The sequence below is a fragment of the Thermobia domestica genome, chromosome 12 (genome assembly GCF_964235325.1).
Source record: "Thermobia domestica chromosome 12, izTheDome1.hap1.1, whole genome shotgun sequence".
NCBI classification, from domain to species: domain Eukaryota; kingdom Metazoa; phylum Arthropoda; class Insecta; order Zygentoma; family Lepismatidae; genus Thermobia; species Thermobia domestica.
Window position 1 is genome coordinate 82,797,941 of NC_137465.1, and position 22,844 is coordinate 82,820,784.

The 22,844-nt window shown below is 37.5% G+C and overlaps 1 protein-coding gene across 8 annotated transcripts in view; it reads right to left on the reverse strand.

Annotated features, from left to right (window-relative positions):
- Positions 1–22,844, reverse strand: part of LOC145666536 (zwei Ig domain protein zig-8-like) — a 1,346,876-nt gene that overhangs the window by 910,682 nt on the left and 413,350 nt on the right. For 2 of the 8 annotated variants that reach the window (XM_081733846.1, XM_081733848.1), the window contains exon 3: positions 613–848. The exons of the other annotated variants lie outside the window; for them this stretch is intronic. The gene's annotated coding sequence lies outside the window, so the exon portion shown is untranslated. The remainder of the gene's footprint in view (positions 1–612; positions 849–22,844) is intronic. 8 annotated transcript variants of the gene reach the window in all.

Consider the following 22,844-nt stretch of genomic DNA (forward strand, 5'->3'; position numbering starts at 1 on the left):
ATCATCTGACTTTTCTTCAATTGTGGACGCGGTAAAAACAGTTATTATCGGTGTATTTACAGGACATTTCTTTAGATTAATTTTTCAGTTAAAATGTCAAAATCAACTCGATAGGCTTACATATAAACAATTAAAGAATACATTCATAACACTCAGTCGCCCAAGTTACGGATTTGCATGGCAGAATTTGGAATTTATCAAACATGGTAGGCAGATATAAGCCCATAGACACTTTTTTAACGAAAATTACAATCAATAAGACAAATGATGATGTAAGTGACGCAACATTAGATGATTCATTATCTATCCTTATCTATCATTATCGATCCTATCAGAGAACGAATTTATGCATAAAATGGCAATAGAAACCTTTCAGATGGTGCAACAATCACAGGATTATGTTCATTCATTACACCTGGCGCAATACCTTATGACAGAGGAACTATGCGGAATACCACAAGTGATTTATTCGTTTTGTGATCAACCTTCTAACACTCTGCCAATGCCTATTAGCGAATCAAATCACCTGCTGTTGCTAGCTCTTCTTTGTCCATTTTAGGTCAACGAGCAAACCCTACCGTTTATAACCATACTCAGAATTGGCTGACTTACCAAAATCTACAAAGCAAGAAGCAAATGCAGCCAAAGCAGGTACTCCCTTCCGCACCTACGTTACAGTGTGTTTCCTCAAACCGAACACCATCCCGCCACACAGCAAGCACAATTTTCATAATCCTCTTTCACTCCTACCAACTCTCGCAGATTACCAGCAAATAGATCACCTGATACTAACAGGATTCCAGACATAACGGCAAAGCTCTTAGTTGCACAAATGCCATTAGGGGCTCCTGTAAAAGGAACAAGAGAAGCCGGAATAATAGTCAACAAAGAAATGGGAATAAAGAAAAAACTTAGGAGAAAAGAAAGATTAATTCCAACATTGATAATTCGAACAGAAATAATAGCAATAAAAAATAAAACCTGGAAAAGTATTAGTGGTTGCCACATGTTATAAGGCACGAGGACACCTAATATTTTCAAAGTAATAAACCAGCAAACGACAAACCTGAACCCAGAACAACACATCAGTTCCGCAGGCTGCTAAGCAGAGAGTGGAAATACAATCTGGTGAACTGGATATGGAGTCTCAACCAATTAATGCATCATGTTTTCCTTTACTGAAAGAAACACACGAAATTTACAATTTACTCCTTAGTGTTAGGGACAGAATGTATTATGAATCTGTCCATGTTGCTCTTGTCATAAAAAGGAAGTAGAATGTTGAGTCATTCCAGATGTTTTTGAAATATCGGAGAAATATAGCTTCCAAGTGTAAATGTGCTCTTGAAATGAGTTTTGTATGGTAATACGTCTTGTAACACTGTTTAATAGTTAAATATCACAATAAAAGGTTCAATAGATATCCTATAGCTCACTTTTAAGTATTGCTAAATTTTAAGTATTGCTAACAAATGGCGCATTTGGTACGATATGCAAACAGTCATGTTCATGGATCCTATTTATGATCATTTAACGTGTAGTGGACAAATGACGAACTTTTCGAATTATACGGGAACAGCTTTTTGTGATGTAGGTTACAAGTCACCGTTGTTAAACGAAATTTCGATTGAAGTTTTTCAAGGTCGTTTATATAATGCTGACAGATCTTCTATTAACACTGTTGGAAAGTGAACTTATATGATAGAATAGAACAATTATAAGGACACTATGTCTTTAATGATAGCCAAACGAGAAGCCTTCCATCTGATCATAGGAAGAAGTTGGCTAGATGAATTATTACCACAGTACAGGAATCAATTGATAGATATGTTTGGTTTTACTAAACAGTAAGTGTATTGCAAGCTCAATTATTGAAACAATTTGAGAGGGCTTTCAAGGAACCTACTGTTATACCGACTAAGGACTTCAAAGTAAATATTCCTCCTTTAAAAAAATGATTACTGCTATTTTTATAAAAGCGTACGACATACTGTTAACAAGATCAAGTAAGAACTGAGTTGGATAAATTATGTAAAGCTGGCGTTTTAAGGAAAATTACACAGGCTGATTGAGCTACAACTATGGTCATTGTCAAAAAGAAAAATGTTACCATAAGATTGTATTTAGACTTCAAAAAGGTCCTTAATTTAGTTACAGACAAAAATAAGTTACCCTTTACCTAAAATACAAGATGTGTTCAATAAGCGGACTTCAGCCAAATACTTTGTGTTACTGGATTTGAAAAAGGACAATTTGCAATTCGAAGTACAAGAAAATTCCCAGAAATACTTGGTGGTAAATACCCCATGGGGTTGTACTTGCATCATTGATTACCTTTCGAGCTAAATTGTTCAGCGAAAATATTTCAAAAATTAATGGATGCAGCACCAAGAGTTTTGTTAGAAGTAATTCGTTATCTGGACGATGTATTAATTTGGGGAAGCACTCTTGCAAAATGTCATCACAGAACACTTCAAGTTTGGCGAATTCGAAAATTATAACATACGAAGTTATTAGAACGGAAGTATTTTCTTTGTACAATCTATTACGTATTACGTATTATGACATTTCCCAACAACGTATTCTTCCTGCAAAAGACAAAATACAACCATTTTCCATTACACCACCTCCGAAAAACATTACGGATTTACAGTCGCTCACGAGATGCCAAATGATTAACATAGACAGTTACCATCTTTACTATCTAACATTTCTACGTTGTATGGATTATTAAACAAAAATATGCGATGCAAGTGGTCCAGTAAGCATGAGCAGGAACCTCAGTTGGCAAAAGACTTGTTGAAGGAGTCTTACATCCTTTCAACGAAAAGACAAAAGTAAACGTAATGAAGGATGCATCGTCGGATGGAGTAGGGGCTGTAATATATAATGACATAAAAGATCAATTTAAGACGATTGCTTGCAAACCAGCTATATAGTTAGTTGGGTACACCAAAAAATCCTGCACGTTTTGATTCGAATATGCCACTTTCTGTGGTCATACTTTATTTCAAAATGTAACACTTGAGCCGAAGATCTACTTCGAAATCCGTCTAGAACTCCAAAATGGCGGTCATACAAAATGGCCGCCATGAGACACGATATTTCCTTTTTTGAATATTTATTTTTAACACTATTCAACCGAATTTAATGATTAGCACCGTATTCTCTTAGCAACAAAACGTCTTTCAACTGCATAATCATGCATGTCTCTATGACGTATGGGAGAAGGTAAATTTCGAGGAAATCGGGAAATTTCTGAAAAGAAAATACCGTTTTTTACAGTTTCGGGATCCATAGAGCGATCCCAGGTAAAAGTACTCAATCATATTGTACCGAAAAAATACACTTATTTATTGGTAATGATTTTGCCACATTTGATTTTGATATCTTGAATATAGTGGAGTCAGAAAAATGTTTGCCAATCCTACTTGACATTAGAAAATATATATCATTAGAGAGCACTAGAATCTAAAATTCCTTGACCGAGTACAATCCATCCAAATTTTATGATTCGTATGTCATTCTCTTCAGAATGGCACAATCTTTCAAATGTAGTAGTGTTTATGTCCCGATAAAGTACGGGAAAGAATTTTTTGGAAAAAACGCTAAATTTCTCCCAAAAATCTATTTTTTTTAGTGGGATCCTCTTAGAGTAGCCCCACTAGAAAGTACACAACCCCAACGTACGACAAAAATGCGCCAGAGTATTATTAACACTTCTTGGGAACATAATTTCGATGAATTATTTAGTGACGACCTGAAAGAATATTTCCCAATCCTGTTAGCAAGTGAAACATACGTATATACATGTAGGGAAAACTATATAACTTCATGGACACAGATTTAATCAACCAAATTTTGTGGCAAATACGTCGTTCTCTTTAAAATGTTGGAATGTTTCAAATGAAATATTGTCCATGAACCTATGACGTATGAACAAGGGGGCGAGGTGGCTCAGTGGTACAGCGATCACCTGCGGTCACTGGTACGATCCCAGCTCGCACCGTGTGGACTTTGTGGTAGACAAAGTTCGTGCTCGTGTGTTATCTCGGGGTTCTCCCGTTTTTTCCCACTTTCTTCATTCCACCATTTCATTCATTTCTCATAATCACAGTCTCCTTTAGCCTAACCGGCATAAGCGTGGGTCGTAAAACTGAGATTTCATTTCATTCATTTCGTACGAACAAGGGAAAGTTTATTCCCCTACATTTATTGAGAGGTAAATCTTATGGGGTTTTTCAGCAAAATAATGAATTTCACCAAATTCTTCTGTATCGTATCTACTAATTGTTCCATTTAGATGTTCTTAGAGCGGCTCCAGGTGAAAGTACGCAACCCTAACATGGAACAAAAATAAGCCGGATTGTCGTTAATGCTTTGTGCAAACACCATTCCGATATCTTATCAAGTAACCACATGAAAAAAAAACATTGAAAACTCGTGTTAGGAGGGAATTTTTCTGTCCTTACACACTGAACTCTATACCTTATGGGTTCTGCACATTTTTCAATACTAGAATTGTTTCATTTTACTCATAAATTTCAGTCATAAGTATTTTTTAAATTTTTCCTTAATATCTCATTTTTCCTACAGGGTTCCCTGCGTGTAAAGAAAGACTCATTTCTATAAACAGCAGTGATTTTAATTATTTTTAGAAGAAATAATATATCAATGTGATAAATGCTTATAAACAACTAACACATTAACTGCTTCTGTATAGCTCTCATGTTTGTTGATAATCTTTTATCAAGCTTTTATTGTATTTATTGTTGCATTGTATATCACCGTTGTATTTTGTGCAAAAGTAACGTGCTTGGAACTTTGGCTTCTGAACAAGAGTATCGTGTAACAAATCCTGAGCAACCGCATTTAACGAATTCTCTGCAGGCTCCCATAATAGGGAGAAGCGAAGACCAGACCGGTGTCTACTCCCCATCAATATGGTCCATCTCTATCATTCTGGCTTTCGAATATTGTTCGTCCCTGAGTAGGCACGACCAGAAACTTCACCTGCCTGGTATGCTGAACGAAGGTAATATTGCCTTAGTGATTCTTTTGCTGGAGGAAGACTTTGTAGACTGCGACTTCTTGAAGTAAAAATAAACTTTCTAAGGTGATTGACTGAGAAATCTGCGTCTTTGTAGTAAAGTAAAACAGAAAACCTATCCAGAACCTGTAAAGTTTCGTAAGAAATAGAGTGCCATTGTTCAGAAATTGCTTTGAACGCTTCAATAGCTGCAGGGAATAATTTCCACACTTTCCAAAGTGCCTGTTTCCCTTTAATTGCAAACGAGGACGTTAGATCTGTTCCAGTGAATGCATGAAAGCCCGTCAATGCAAAAGTTTTATGCATTCCCATAATTTCAAAAAAAAAAATATTAATGCTCTTGAATGTCTGACATTAGCCAAACCAAGGAGAATCCACATGTCCTGAAGTCCAGCAGTTTTAAGAGTGTGGAAAAGGATATCACCAAAGCAACTACATCAGGATCTACAGTGCAAATATAATTCTTGGCTGAATGCTCAACAATGTCTTTAACGTGGAGGAGAATCCTTCCGCCAGCTTCCTCCTGTTGCCTGTGTCATACTCCAGAGATCGAAGTTTCATCCGGCAGAGATGAAAAAGTAATGCCATCAATCCCAGTATTGATATGAACCCAATGAAAATTTTAAAATTCACGTTTCCCATGTAACTTGAAAAGCTTTGTCTTAACCTGATGAAAGCAGAGGAAATCATTCCAAGATTTTGGTAGCATTTATCTATCTGCTACTTGTTGTCAAAAACCAACGCCTCTCTTAGTACTCACGCGTTTCTTTAGGCAAGTTTTCGAGTATGTATTCCACGAAATGTTTAATGTGTTTGCACGGAATCTCTCATTAAAAGTTTTATCATTGAATTCCATATCACAGCAATCTTCAAACGTTTGTGATATTTGGGTGGTACAACTCAAGAGCATGTATTAGTGCAGCACGATCGTAACTTACTGAATCGCAGAATCCTTCGAACATGGTGGATCAACAGTGTCTTCCGGATTTTAAGTAGCTAAGATTTCTGACATCATCACAGAACACCATTTGATGAAAGCGAAGGAAAGCTCTACTTCATCTACTTCAAAAAGTTACAGTCCATAAAGACTTCCCCCAAGAAAGAAGGCTCGAATACAACCTGCTTTCGTACAGCATACCAGCCAGGTGAAGTTTGGGACCGTGTATGTTCAGAGAAGGACAATATTCCAAACCCAAAAGGGTTGGGAGAGACCATTGTTGATGGGAAGTGGACACCGTTCTGGAATTCCCTTCCCCCTATTATGGAAACCTGTAGAGAATTTGTTAAATGCGTTTGCTCAGGATGTGTTATATTATGCTCTTGTTGAAAGTCAAAGTTTCAAGCACGTTGCTTTTGCACAAAATACACTGGTGATAGACAATGCAACAATAAATACAATAAAAGGTTGAATGAAGATTATCAACAAACATGAGAGCTATACAGAAGCATTTAATGTTTTAGTTGTTTGTAAGCATTTATTACATTGATGTAGTATTTCTTCTAAAAAACACAATTAAAATCCCTGCTGCTTATAATAATGAGTCTCTTTACACCCATGGAACCCCGTGGGAAAAAGGAGATATTAAGGAAAAATATAAAAGATACTTATGAATGAAAGGTCCCTGTGTAAGTTCTCCTCAAAAGTAAAAGTTCCACTTGCCTATGGAAAACTACATGTTATATTCGGATTTATGTAGGTACCATCCACAACTCTGAGATCAATGATTTGCACATATGATGTGTATCAGAGTACGGGACAAATAATAAGTAGAAACGAAAGTGGTGTTATGTTTCCTATGGCTCATACAGTGTGTTGAAATTTGGCACCATCTGGTAGTTTAATAGACTATATGGGAGAGTATTTGGTGGCTGGAAATTGTATTACGTACCATCAGCGTCTGCGAAATGCAGATCAAGATGATGTGGTGTTCCTCCCGAAGGTAGGGCTGTGACCCGAAGGTCCCTGGGTAAGGTGAACGCACGATGGTTTGCCATTGCCTGCCATGAGATGATGACGTCCGAAGGATGGAAACTAGAGTTGAACAAGGGATCCGGACTTCCTCTGTCCCCACCAGGAATCGAACCTGAGATTCCTTGAGCACAAGGAGAAGAGCTTACCCATTGATCCACCGGGAACATATGCTGACAAATAAAACCATTGTCATATTATGATGTACAGCAGGGTAAGGGGCAAATAATAGTTGAAAACGTCAGTGGCATTATGTTCTGTTTGACCGATCCGGACGTTTGAGGTTATGTATATGTAAACATTCGCTTAATATTCGCTATCTGTCTGTTGCGAGGCTGCCTCTATCGAGGGAAGTACAGTAGAGGCGTCATTGTGGAAGTATTGATTTCTGTAGTAGCTTACTCGTCTTTAGTGACTGAAAGTACGTGGTGATCGATTCGTGTATTGTGCCTGCTTCATTGTGCCTGCAAGAAGTTGCAATTCCTGCTTGTTTTTCTCCAGTGACTTGTGTTGTTCTGCTTCTCGCGACATTTATGCGAGGTTTGTTGTTGTGTACTATTTGGTGTTATTTTCTGGTAGGTTTCGCCAGTGTTGAAACGTGTAATGCAAAAGCCATATTATTCATTTCAGAACAATTTGGTGACGTATGTGACAAATGGCTTCTGGTGGAAGCACGGATAAACATTGGCTATGTTCCGTGTGCGAACTATGGTTTAGAGGGCAAAGAAAGCGCCCGGTGTGTGAAAGTGAGTTCTTACAAGCGATTAGTTACATGCATGGGAGCAAAGCTAAGTCATTCCAGTGCTTCGGTCCGTCAACAGTACTATGTCCACCATGCTACATAAAGGCAAGTTCTTATGTGAAGAGTGTGCAGAAACAACCAGAAATGGGTAGTCAGGGATCGGATCTCAACGTTGAAGATACGTCAACTGTGCCTGTGAGTATGAAAGTAAACCTCGTAGAAATTCCTGAAGAACAGTTAGTAGTGTTCACGGGATTGAACAATGAACAGTTGACTGTCCTGTGCAGCTTCTGTGACACCTTACACAACAGCAGTGTTACAAGCGTTGAAACCAGAGTGGGCATGTTATTAATGAAACTCAGGCATGATCTTTGTAATGACTTTCTGGAAGCAATATTTGGATATCCATGCCACGGAAGTGTGTCAAATGCATTGCAATCACTCAGACAGGCTTTGATGAGGCAGTTTGTACTGTCCGTATTGGCTTCAAAACATTTATCTCGTTTGTTTCTTCTTAGCAAGGTTCCAGCTTGCGCCCGCAAACTTTATGGGGTAAAGGATGACAAGCTGGTTTTAGTTTTTGACGGAACATACATTTAAACCGAAAAATCGACGAAATACACTCTGCGAAGGCGTTTGTACAGTGTGCAAAAAGGACATCCTTTAGTGAAACCCATGATGATCGTTACACCCAGCGGGTACATTCTTGACATTGTTGGTCCATATGTAGGTGTAAATAATGATGCTAGTATTACAATCTCTATGTTCGCCGACACAGCAAATTGTTTAAACCAACTTTTACAACCTGGGGACTGCGTTTTGGTTGATAGGTGATTCCGAGATTCCATGACGGTATTGAGAGAGGCGGGGATCATTGCGAAAATGCCATGTCTTTTAGAAAAGGGAAAGAAGCAGCATGACTGCCTGACTGCAAACCAATCCCGTATTGTCGCAAAGGGCACGTGGTGTGTAGAAGCGAATAATGACCATCTCAAAATGAAGTACAACATGTTTAGGGACAGGGTTCTAATTGCGGCTCTTCCCTACTTACGCGAGTATTTACTCATTGCAGGTGCCTTAGAGAATCAGTTTGCGCTTCCATTGACCAACGATCCACCAGAAAAGTCTGACGAAAATGTTGAAATCTTACCACGTTCTCGTTTAACAAACTATTTACAAGAGAAACTACAGACATCCGCTGATATTGACAAACGCTCAGCAAAGATTTGGGAACCGTGTAACGGATCGTCAATTACTGACTTCCCTCGATATTCAGCAGAAAACATATTCAAAATCACGCTTGGAATTTACCAAATCCAAAATGCTCACGCATATGCAGCAGAGCACATAAAATCTTATGGTAGTTTTTCACTGTTCTATTTAAATATCATTCCACACATTCTGAGGTTTAAAATTCAATTTCGACATGTACAGAGTTTGCAGTACACACTTTTCATTGAATATGATCCAGAAAAATCAGGAGCCGACACTATTCTTGGATGGTACTGCAAATGACCCAGTGGAACTCGTGTTCTCGGATGTTGCTTGCATGTGGCTTCCGTTCTTTGTTATCTTGGTGTTTCTCGTTCTGAAACCGTTTATTTTCCACCTTCGCATCTAAGTGGTATTTTTCTCGACACTAAGGACATGCACGGTAATGAAGATCCAGGCATGACTTAACTTTGGTCATAAGGAGATCTGCGGCACATTTTGACCACTAATCGTCGTGTTGTCATCGTCCACTCCCATAGAATTTCACACTTTGTGATCTTTACATTTCCGATGCCTTATTTGTGTGTCTGTGTATGTGTCTGTCGGTGTGTGAAACAGACCCAAACACTTTCTTTTCTGCCTATTTCGTAATATTAAATGTCATAATATGCCAATGGTCTTATTTGTAAGAATGTGTCCCGGTGGATGAACGGATAAGCTCTTCGCCTTGTAATCAAGGGATCCCAGATCCACTTCCCGGTGGGGTCAGAGGAAGTCCGGATCCCTTGTTCAACTGTAGGTTCCATCCTTTGGACGTCATCATCTCATGGCAGGCAATGGCAAACCATCATGGGTTCACCTTGCCCAGGGACCTTCGCGTCACAGCCCTGCCTTCGGGAGGAACACAACATCATCTTGCTCTCCATTTCGGAGGCGCAAATGGTGCGTAATATAGTTCCCAGCAACCAAATACTCTCCCATACAGTCTATTAAACTACCAGATGGTGCCGAATTTCAACAACCTGTATCAGCCACAGGGAACATAACACCACTTTCATTTCTACCTATTATTAGTAATGTAATCTGATGCACATCATATGTGCAAATCATTGATCTCAGAGTTGTGCACGGTACCTTCAAAAATCCGAATATAACATGTAGTTTCCCATATACTCCATTATAAACATTTGCGGTATTTTGGCCCTACTTTCTTCAAATCCTTATAAGTGTCGTGGAAATATTTTTTTTTCCTGACGGGTTGCCTTTATATCTATACAAATACAGCAAGAAAGCGAGGCAAATGGAACTTTTATTTTTGACGAGAACTTACACAGGATCCTTTGTGAGTAAAGTGAAACAATTGTAGTGTTGAAATATATACAGAACCCATAAGGTATACAGTTCAATGTGTAAAGACAGAAAAGTTCCCTCCTAACAAGAGCTTTCAATGTTTTTTTCCCATGGTCACTTAATAAGATATCGGAATGGTGTTTGCACAAAGCATTAACAACACTCCGGCGTATTTTTGTTGTATGTTAGGGTTGCGTACTTTCACCTGAAGCCGCTCTAAGAACATATAAATGGAACAATTGGTAGATGCGATATAGAAAAATTTGGTGAAATTCATTATTGTGCTGAAAAACCCCATAAGATTTACCTCTCAATAAATGTAGGGGAATAAACTTTCCCTTGTTCGTACGAAATGAATGAAATGAAATCTCAGTTTTACGTCCCACGCTTATGCGGGTTAGGTTAAAGGAGACTGTGATTATGAGAAATGAATGAAATGGTGGAATGAAGAAAGTGGAAGGAAACGGGAGAACCCCGAGAAAACCCACGAGCACGAACTTTGTCCACCACAAAGTCCACACGGCGCGAGCTGGGATCGTACCAGTCACCCCAAGCACCGGACGTCAACGGTGTATCACTGAGCTACCGCGCCCCCCTTGTTCGTACGTCATAGGTTCGTGGACAATATTTCATTTGAAACATTCCAACATTTTAAAGAGAACGAAGTACGTGCCACAAAATTTGGTTGATTAGATCTGTGTCCAGAAATTTTATATCATAATTTTCCCTACATGTATATATGTTTTACTTGCAAACAGGAACAGGTGGGAGATATTTTTTGTAGGAAGCATTAACAAAAATCCGGCGCATTTTTTGCCGTTGTTAGGGTTGTGTAATTTCATCTGGCCCTCTTAAAAGGATCCAAACGTCTAAAAACAAAAAAGAATTTTTCGGAGAAATTTTACGGTTCTCGCAAACTTTTCCCTTTCCTGTACTTTATCGGGACATAAATAAACTTACGTTTGAAAGATTTCATCATTCTGAAGAGAATGTCATACGAATCATAAACTTTGGATAGATTGTACTCGCTGAAGGAATTTTAGATCGTAGTGTTCTCTAGTTATATTTTTCTAATATTAAATAGAATTGAGAAATATTTTTCCTACGACACTATATTCAAGATGTCAAAATCATATTTGACAAAAACATTACCAATACATGTATTTTCACGGTATAATGTGATTGAGTACTTTTACCTGGGGTCGCTCTAGGGGTCCCGAAACTTCAAATAAGGTCTTTTTCCTTAGAAATTTCCCGATTTCCCCCAAAGTTCCCTTTTCTCATACATCATATAGCCATGCGCGATTATGCAATAGAAAGAATGTTTTATGGTTAAGAGAATGAGGTAATAATCATTAGATTCGGATGAATATGTTAAAGCAATAGCTGTTTAAAAAGGCAATACCGTGGCTCATTGCGAACATCTTGAATGGCCGCCATTTTGGTGTTCTACATGGATTTCGAAGTGAATCTTCGGCTTAAATGTTACATTTTGACATAAACTATAACTACTTCAGAAAGTGGCATATAACCAATCAAAAGTAAAGCATTTTGGCTGTTCCAGCCATGTACCTAACGTACTAACACTCTCAGAGGTAGAGAAAAAATATTGTCAGTTTGAAAGGGACGCTTTAGCTGTAATTTTTTGAGTGCGTAAGTTTAAAAAATTTCTATTTGGAAGGTATTTTAAATTCATAACATACCCCCCTACAATCAGGAGGATATCAGAGTCAGAATTTCTTATGAATTTGTGCAAATGCCGTTGTTATAAAGGCGGAAGTAGAATGTTGAGTCATTCTAGAAGTTTGTGAAATATCGGTGAAATACAGGGTGTGATTGAAAAGTACCGGAACTATTCCTGCCGCGCGGCTCCGTGGCGTTCGAAAAATGTGAGGGGTGGTGGAAAATGTGCGCGGGACCTGCCTCTTTCAAGCGGATCTTGGCTCAGTGCGCTGCGAGCAGCAGTTGAGAAAGCATCGCTGTCCGCGCGAACGTCGTTTTGGTCGTCGGTCACGTTTTTTGAGCGCCGAAAATGGGGAAGATGTGATGTCCCGTACTCGGATCTTTGAGTGGCACAAGGCCTTCAGGGAATGCCGGGAGGACGCCGATGACGAACCACGCTCTGGGAGGCCGTAGACGTCGAAAACAGATGAAAACGTCGACCGAGTTCGCGAATACCTGAACCTGGACCGTCGGACAACCCTCCGGGAGATCAGCGAAGAACTTAATTTGACATACTATGCAGTGCAAAAAATTGTGACTGAAGAATTGAACATGCGGAAGGTGTGCGCCAAAGTGGTCCCCAAGGTGTTGACCGAGGAGCAAAAAGAGCTGCGAGTGAAAATGAGTCGTCAAGTGCTGGATTGTGTGGAAGCCGACGAAGAGTTATTAGACAGTGTGATCAGTGGTGATGAAACATGGTGCTACATCACATCTTCCACAAAGGCTTCCTTGAGCAGGTCCTGGGTCTCAGTGAACGTCTTTTTTAGTTTGACACAATACTTGATGGCGTAGCGTTGGTCAATCTTTGACTCCATTTTCGGCGCTCAAGAAGCGTGACCGACGACCAAAACGACGTTCGCGCGGACAGCGATGCTTTCACAACCGCTGCTCGCAGCGCACTGGGCCAAGTTCCGCTTGAAAGAGGAACGTCCACATTTTTCCCCACCGCTCACATTTTTCGAACGCCAGGGAGCCGCGCGGCGGGAAAAGTTCCGGTACTTTTGAATCAGACCCTGTATATCTTCAAATGGTTAATGTGCTCTTGAAATAAGGTTTATGCTGGTAATGTGTCTTCCAACATTGTTTAATAGTTAAATGCACAGTAAAAGGCGAAACGCTGTGTTTAGGATATCCTATAGTTTGTTTTTAAGTTTTGCTGAAGTTGAACACTTAGGAACAATACATACAAGAACCGAAGGGAATGCTCAAATGTAAACGCAGAAGAAAATAAACTACTTATTAAATACAGAGTGGGCACAGACATATTTCCACTATTATTAGATACAAAGTCTTCAATTTCCTTACGGCCAAACAACGATCTACATCCAAATTCTAAACTCATACTGTTCTCCACTACTATTAGAAGAATTTCTAATACAATCGCTAACCTAAGATATACATATGGCCTTAAATGAATTTAAGATTGTAATACTACCTTTTCGCATTTTAGAATTTTGGAACATGGGACTTCGTTCCTTTATTCTGAGAGGATTTGTGTAAACACCTTCGGGCCAAAATTGATATACAAACAAATAGAGTATCTGTATGTCGGAAGCCACCGAGCAAAACATTAGACCGGAAGAATTATCAGGAAATAGTATGAATTCCGTACGTCAGCAAGATTGGACAGACGTATCTACAGCTCGTAAACTCGTCAACCTAGTTAGATCAAGAAAATTAGTAATGACGGATGCTTTATTCTTTATTTATAAAAACATTATTGGAATGATACGGGTTAGATGCAATGACTTTCAAAATTCCAAAGAAAAATCTCACTTTCTTAGTTTGAAATGAATCGTCTCGTTCTATAACGTTAGCAAGAAACACTCCAATAGCCTATATAGAAGACAACTTTAAATTAATCTCCAACCTGAAGTGTAACAGATAACGGAATACGACGTACACCAAACTCTATTTCAGACATAAGTAAAAACTCAAGACAGCTTGAAGGAAACAGATATAGTATTGGATATTAAATATTTTGATAGTAAGTCGAATTACCACAACATCAAACAACTGCTGTACGTAATTTTTTATATAATATAAAGATATATTCTCCTACTCACCAGAGTATTGGCTATTTTCACATTCATAAAAAACACATTGACAAAGCGACCAATTTCCATGAAAGGTCACTATATCTACCAGTTGCTGTCCGGCCACAGATATAATAGATAAACAAATATGATAACTTTTGGATGAGAATATTATTCACAAGAGAAGTGACAGTTCATTTCTCTCCTTTACTAGTAGTTGAAAAGCTAGATATATCAGAATTTCGTTTGTTTCTGAATCTGCAGAATATCAATTAATTTAGGAAATATCTTAACATCCCTTTTCAATCAATATGAGGACTTCCTACACATGTTAAAATGGAAATCTCTGATTTCGTCTATTGACATAGGCAATCCGACTTGGAAATTTTGCTTCATTTCGAAAGCTAAAAGCTCCAGACACACGACTTTTGAAGTAAACTATATCAGAAAACGTACCAATTTCTACTCTGTGTCATGCGTCACAGGACGTCGGCGCAAGTTCTTCCAATCGCGACCCGTATGTTTCTAGGACGCTTATCAGAACGTATAACAGTTTGCTGATTATTTAGTAATAGGCTCAAGATATTGGAAGGAACCGTTTTCAGATTTAAAACTTGTTTTTCAAAAGCTAAGGAAATATCTTTTTAATAAGCTCTGAAAAACGCATCTATTATACAACGAATTAAATGTACTTGGATTTCGAATATCTGGAAGCATCAAAATTTCACCGAACATAGCTAACAAAATTACTCATTTTAAGAAAATAGCTACAAAACGTATTTTGAAAAGCTTTCTATGCTTATTTTCTTATTGCCGTGGTCACGTTAAGAATTTCCCAGAAGAATGAACCATTTCAACTACTTCTTATCAAGAACGCTAAATTTAAATAGTCTTCGAACCAAGCTTTCGAAAAATTAAAACTGCACATACTAAATGCTCCATTCAAACATCACTTTCACCATTAATTACATATAGCGATTAGTGCATAGGGCGGTTTCATATTTGGGGAATGTTGACTTGTTATAACCCAAAACTAAAAACCAAAATATAGCTTTATATTCTAAGCGTCGATTGACTAACAGAGAGAAAAAGTTTAACTTGGTAACTTGAACTTTACGCACTTATTTGTATTTAAAAAAAATCTATATTTTTCACTAAATAGAAAATTTAAACGATTCGTAGATGCGAAGTGCCTTACATCTTTAAACACTTAACGCGACAGGCTAAGTTAAATTTACACGTTATAAAATATTTCTGGTCGATTATCACTTCAATATTTATCATATAAAAAGTAAAAATCACAAAGTTGATATCTTTAGTCGTCTTGAATAGAAATTTGTTAAACAACAAGATCAAGAAATTGACAGCTTTCACTTCACAGAAATATTTCGCCCCAACAGCTTAGACTATACTATCCTACAGTGGGACACTGCATGCCAGTAAGCAGCAAGATTAATCCTCTTCGGACATCATTTCTGTATCAAAGACAAGGAACCTAATACAGGTGTAAGAAGACATCTACAGAACACTACGATCAGCGACGTGCTTTTTACTTAGAAACAATTTATTCTTTCTGAGCGAAGCACTCACTATAGAACGGCATTATTTTTTAACCTCAGGGAACTTCAAATTAAGGATGGCGCGAAGGTTCTTTCTGAAAAAACATAGGGAATATACTCGATGAAGACAATGATGTTCAAAACTTGGAGCGTCTTGTGTTGGATGAAGCAGAATATACTGGAAAGCCGGAAAGGGAGCAGATAATGACGTTGTACTGACGATGGAGATGATGATAATCTGAAGACGATTCTCATCCCTCAACTAGCCAAGCCTCAGACTTGGTCAGGGCTGAAGGCCCTTTGAGACAGCGAATGCCAACAGTCGCAGAATTCGGTGCAGTAGCTTGAGTAGGTGTAAGCAATCTTACAGGCACTAATGCTATTGATGAAGGTTCTTTTTGCTGCTGTTGATGAAGGATATTGTGGATCAGCAGACAAACGTGTAGTATCTTCCTGCGATAAATACACGGTTGATCTGGAAGAACAAGAACTTTCCGTTACTCTTCTCGAATTAGATCTTTGTTTCGCTTTAATTATACACATTGAACATGAAATCAAAATCTGACGTTCAGGCACTATCAGTTAACTGTTGAAGTCTATCCCCAGTCATGGTTAGGTAAACACCTAATCTCGTAATAGATTTATTCACATTCGTTGCTATCTTCATTTCGAAGACAATCAGAAAACTCCAAATCGTGATACAGATCCCAATTACGATAAGCCATGGAAGTTTGACAAGGTATTTGATTTGATCAATGTTTCATTCCGACTGAAAAACTTTCCTTGAATGAAGCTATTTTGCCATTCAAAGGTTGTGTTGGCTTAGAACACTATATTTCGGGGAAGCACAAGAGATTTGGGATAAAAGTATTCGAAATCTGTTGTGTCAACAGATATATCTGAAATACGCTGACTTACTTGGGAAAGATACAGGATTTAGATACTTCTGAGAGGACTGTGATTGAATCCACAGTTCACAAACTTCTGGAGGAGTTGAGCAGAGTGGACAATAAAGTATATTTAGATACTTATTTCTCTTCTCCTAAATTGTTTAATGAATGAAGACTCTCGAATATTTATTGCTGCGGTACAGTTCCACTTCAGCGTAAGAACATGTTATTGACCTTTCTTCTAGAAGGTTGAATGAAGGTAACGTGAATGTATATGTTAGAAGGGGTTTCTTCGGAGTACGGTAGAAGGATAAACGTGATGTTTATGTTCTCACAAATATACAACCTGCACCACACATAGGGACATTTCTATCCGCAATGCAAATGCCCATAAGTCACAAGTGTCACAATATTGTTGTCACAAGTGTGTTGCCTGCACATTAGCATCATTTTGTCAGCTTAATGTGGTACAGAACTACAACTTGCATATAGAATATTCCGTTCTGGCGGATCGGATGGCCAATTCGTACTCGGGAGCAAGAAGGGCCAGGATGTGGCCAACGAAGTTGTTCTTTCATCTTCACCACGTCGTTCTCGTGAACGCGTTCATAGTATGGCCCAACCTCCAACGACGCATTTGGAGTTTTGGGAGCATGTCGTGCATGGATTGGTGGCGCTGAGGAGAGAGGGATAACCGCTAGAAATTTTTTCCACGAGTGTGGATCCGTAGCTAGAAACAATCCTTTCAGAGAAATTTTGGAACAGATTTCAATCAATCTCGACAGCCGTACACGCTGTCGAATTTGTGTTGGTAACAATGTTCGTAAAGATACCTGGGTGTTTTGTTCTCGCTCCAATGTCCCACTATACGCCCCAGACTGTTATCGACGGTTCCACAGTCCCCAATAGTAGTAAGTACATTTTTGCTGTAAGTTTCGTTCTTAATTTTTATGTCGCTCTCTACCCCAGCAATGGCTACCATTTTTAATATTATTGTCACAAGTGTGTTGCCTGCACATTAGCATCATATTGTCAGCTTAACGTGAATGCAAGGTTAGTCAAGGCCCACAAAATTCTATTTGATCATATTTTTAGGACTGTTATGATTCTTCATCTTCCTCTTCTACGATTACGGCGAAATTACACAAGTTTTACCTTGTTAGAATCTGTCTTCCGTACACTGTCCAACGATATATCAACCATGAAACCGTAATAATATGGAGATCGCGAAGGCTGCCAAAGCGAAGGTCTGCAAGTCATCGGAAATGATATACATGACGTTATTACAGGAGCTTCGTTCTGCATTTTTAACGAACGCTTCGTTCTCGCTTTCTATTGCAGTAGTGTGTACCATTTTTACATTATGGTCACAAATATGTTACATACACATTAGCATCAATCCGTTACCAGGGGGAAGGGGGGCGCGGTGGCTCAGTGGTAGAGCGTTCACCTCTGGTGCTTGGGGTCCCGGGTTCGATCCCAGCCCCTGCCAAGTGAACTTTGTGGTGCACAAACACCGTGCTCGTGGGTTTTCTCGGGGTTCTCCCGTTTCCTCCCACTTTCTTCATTCCACCATTTCACTCATCTCTCATCATCACCGTCTCCTTTAGCCTAACCGGCATAACCGTGGGACGTAAAACTTAAAGATTTCATTTCATTTCATTTTTTCCGTTACCAGGGGCCCCAGCGTAAGAGTCTACGATTTCATTAAAATCGTGACGGGCATAGAAAGGTTAACCCAGTGATACAACCGTAGCTACATATGGAATTCCTTCAAGTGTTGCACATGCAGTTTCATGACCATGATGTATTACAACGAGCAAAAGTGCAATCACACTTCTAATCTTTCACATTCTGCAACGTTGGACAACCAACAATGCAATTAATGTTCGCTGGTTGAGAACTATGTGACGCGTTCCACAAGTACTCTACTTTGTTAAAAAGGTGCCTGTTTAGCAAACGGCAAAAAGGTAGATAATATCCATTCCTCTGTAACTAATAAAACATCGCGTAGAAGGCAGCGTTTAAAATCTACAAACCGATTGATATCGCGAGAAAATCACAAAGATATCTTATATTAACATTAGACATATCAAGGAAAATCAATATTGGTCATACATTACATTTATTTCACAGGTTACAGTATTTTGTACAATCTCTGAATGTTATATATTATTTGCTTCAACGTTACCTTCAGTTTCGTTACTCAAACATTATGAAAAAAATATCATTCATGCGTGATAATTTGACTCTCATAGAACATTTATAATTTCCACTGTTTAAAAATTGTATTATTATTTGACATTTACATATTAAAGGTATCCGGTGTTATATTATTGGTTTCCAATCTATTTGGAAAACGTAATCGAAAGAAACAAAACTAAAAGGAAAATTTAAGAAAGTAAAAATAAGATTTCCAGTGCGGGAAATTTTAGTTGTGAAAACTATTGCACCAATAGAAAACATATTATATGGTTCAAATATGACATATAGTAAAAATATATATCTTTAACAATCCCTTCCTATACGCTAAGTAAGCGAGGACTCTAATTTCGCAAAGAAGAATAAATAAAAATGTATTTAAACATAAACAAATACGAATATGGACTAATGATCCTGTCAATATTTCAACAAGATATATCTCCACTCTTTCTTTCTCTTGGTTAATATGTGATGATTATGGTATCTCGTCTCTCGATGGAGAACTTGGGGCAAAGGAAATTTATCATTTACTATGTAAGAACGAATTAAATTTAAAAGTTATGTTGTTGCATAGTGGATTTGAGTTAAAGTCCGTGGGCTTAGTAGACTAGCGCTTATAACACCTCGACTATTCTCCACTCCTGGCAAAGTCTCCGAACTTGATGGTTGTCTTCATAAAAGAACGAAAAAGAAGTCTGAATTTTAAAAAAGAGAAATAAACACAAGAACTTTTGACCTGCTGATAGAAGGCTAAAGTAGCCAAATTCCGGTTAGGACAACCGTTTTGAAGAAATCTTTCTGATCAAAAGTTGTACTGTAATGATAATATCGTGCAGAACTGGTCTTCAATATAACACATTCGAAAGCTCTCAGAAAAAAATACTTAGTTAGGGAGATACAAAGTTTTAAGCAATGTAAAAATACACTGCTCATGTCATGGTAACGCAAAGAAGTAATTGTAGCGTGCTTTTAAACCGATAGGTATATCGGTTTCCCTCTAGGAGCAGTATTGATAGGTTCAGGAAATGCTTTCATATTGCAGTTCCTTTCTGTAACGTACAAACAAATTTCCTGGAATAGTGAAAGGGTAATGACACAAATAACTAAAATTTTTACTGTATATAAAAATAACATTTTAATAATACCTATTATCCTACTTTTAAATACATTAAAATCATCTGTAATGCTATGTGTTTACAAATATTTTTGATCTATATCACCAGGATTATTTTATTATATTACTAGCTGAAATACCTGTTTTTCGAAGGAGAGAAACGGTATATTGGAAATATTTCACGTATATAGGCTACACATGTCAATGAAAACATAATGATAATAATCAATAAAATACATTACTTTTGACATACAGTTTGCAATTACGTACCCGCATAGAATATAAACTTTAATCGAAGTAAAATACAAAAACCTCACATTGACGTAGGTATTATCTTTCAAAAATTATTTCTACTAGGTCAGTTGTTTTGCCGGCATCGAAAACTATAGCTTCTACACTACTCTCAGTCATTTTGGACACTCTCACTAACTTCCGTCATCCCTTTTTACTCCTACTCCTCATAGAGCTAAGAATGTCGTACACCAAGTTATGGTTGAATATACACAGTTTTAATATTATATATATATACTGAAACTTTATAAGAAAAATATCATGTGTGGGATGATTTGATTTTCATAAAACCATCGTAGTTTCTACTGTTTAAAACATGTATTATTATTATGTGAAATTTACTCATTAAAGCTGACAGGAATATTTCCAGTGTTATTGTTATATTATTACACACAACCAAAAAGACAATTTAAGAAAGTGAAAACAAGATATGCAGTGTGTGAAGTTTAATTCGTGAAACTTACTGCACCAAGAGCAAACATGTCATATGCTTCAAATATGATAAATTGTAAAAATTTTGATTTTTGACATCCCTCGCTATACTCCAAGTGATCTGGAAATCTAATTTCGTAAAGAAGGATAATCAAGAATGAACTAAAACTCAAACAAATATAAATGTGGATTAATTTCCTGATAATATATCAATAAGATTTATCCCAACTATCTCTTTCTCTTCATTATTATATGAGTGAATATGGTATCTCCATCAAAGTAAGATGGAGGACTTTGAGCAAAGAGAGTTTATCATTTACTATGCAAGAACAAATTAAATTCAAGAGTTATGTAGATGTAGAGTGAATTTGAACTGAAGACCGTTGCATCAATAATCCGGCACCTATAACACTTCGACTATTTCTCCACTAACGCCGAAGACTCCTCATGTTGAGCTGTTTCTAATAGAATTTGTTAAGGTAAACTCTTGCCTAAAATAGAACTCTATAAACTTCTTTAAAGCTTCTGACATTCCTGTTCACTGCTCATATACAATAATATGTACTTTTCACAATACTCTTTATTTCACACTTCTACAATAACATATTCCCTGAATAGCATCTCATCTCTTGACTAATTATATATCTTTTCTCTCACCTAACTCTCTTTATCACTTTACATTATTCCGCAACAAGCTCCGAAATAACAACTAACATGATACCTTTCTAAATTCCATAAACAACTAACTTGATATCTTCATAACTACATAGCAACCATTCTCAGTTCTTCTTCTCTCTCTCGCTTTTTCTAGTACAGTTCTAATACTAAAATACTTTCCACCCTAAAGTATTACTCAAGCCTCATTCCATACACTAAGTTTCATACCCCTAACATCCTCCCGGGGATTGACAAAAAAATGAAGAATACTACATGTTTAAATATACACAACTAAAGTAATATTTTTTATTTGAACTGTCCTACTTCTTCTTTTTCTTTCTCTTCTCTATGCTTCTCAATCTTTGTTTAATTTCAGTAACATTGTCCATCATTTCCTGCATTTTCTGATCTCTAGACATAAACTCAGTAAACATACATTTTAATATTTCTTGTTTCATGTTAAACTTCAACTGCTTCCCTTTCACATTTTCTTTACTTAGAGCGCCCATTTGTATTTTGATTTCTTCATTCTTTTGTCGACATCTTTTTCGTCTCCTAGGTCCTTCATGTATGCGCTTTTTTCTGTCATTTAGGACTTCATTTTCTTCTTCTGAGTTCCTCAATAATTTGTACTTACTTATTGAATCCAATCCACAAATTGTTTCCTTTAAGGATATTCCATTGTATTCTTCACTGGCTGTCATTTGCATCTTCTGTAACAATGAACAATTCAACTCCATCATCTTCTACCACTGTTTTAAAATCAGTCAAATCATGTCCTGCTACTTGCTTGTCCACTACTCCATTTCTCAAATCTGTCAAGATATCTCCCTCTGATTGGTAATTTAGTGTCCCCATTGTGTGAACATAATAAAGCTCAGGCACTCTTCTTGATTCTGCGACTACCGGTCTTAACCCATTAGTATTAGATTCTTTTGCACTGTAGTTATTGTTTTCAAATTTTTCCACCTGTAACTGGTTTCCCATTGCCTCCACTGATCGTAATATACACGCTAGTGCAAAATGGTGTAAGCCAGTGCATTTGAAACAACGCTTGCCACAAGCTGGACACTTTTCTCTTATATGAGATTTCAGACATTTATTACATCTAATTTGTCTTTCCTTGTTCGGACACGTAGAGTCGCATGACGATGAATATCTAACTCTTTTGTTTATCCTTCTGGGCGAATTTAATCCATTTGATGTATATCTATCCTGATTTTGCATAGATTTTAGCTTCACAATTTCTTCTTGTAATTTACAAATTACAAGATCACGTTTCCTGAATTTCTTCAGAATCCACAGATTAAGTTCTTTTCCACTCGTTTTTTCCATATCTTGTAGCATATCCTTATACGAAGCTTCATTTCCATAATATTGTGCCATTGTCTCAATTGGAAGCGTAGACTTCTTTTATAGACTGCGCCAATCTGTTAAGCTATTTCTAATAGAATCTGTTAAGGTAAACTCTTGCCTAAAATAGAACTCTATAAACTTCTTTAAAGCTTCTGACATTCCTGTTCACTGCTCATATACAATAATATGTACTTTTCACAATACTCTTTATTTCACACTTCTACAATAACATATTCCCTGAATAGCATCTCATCTCTTGACT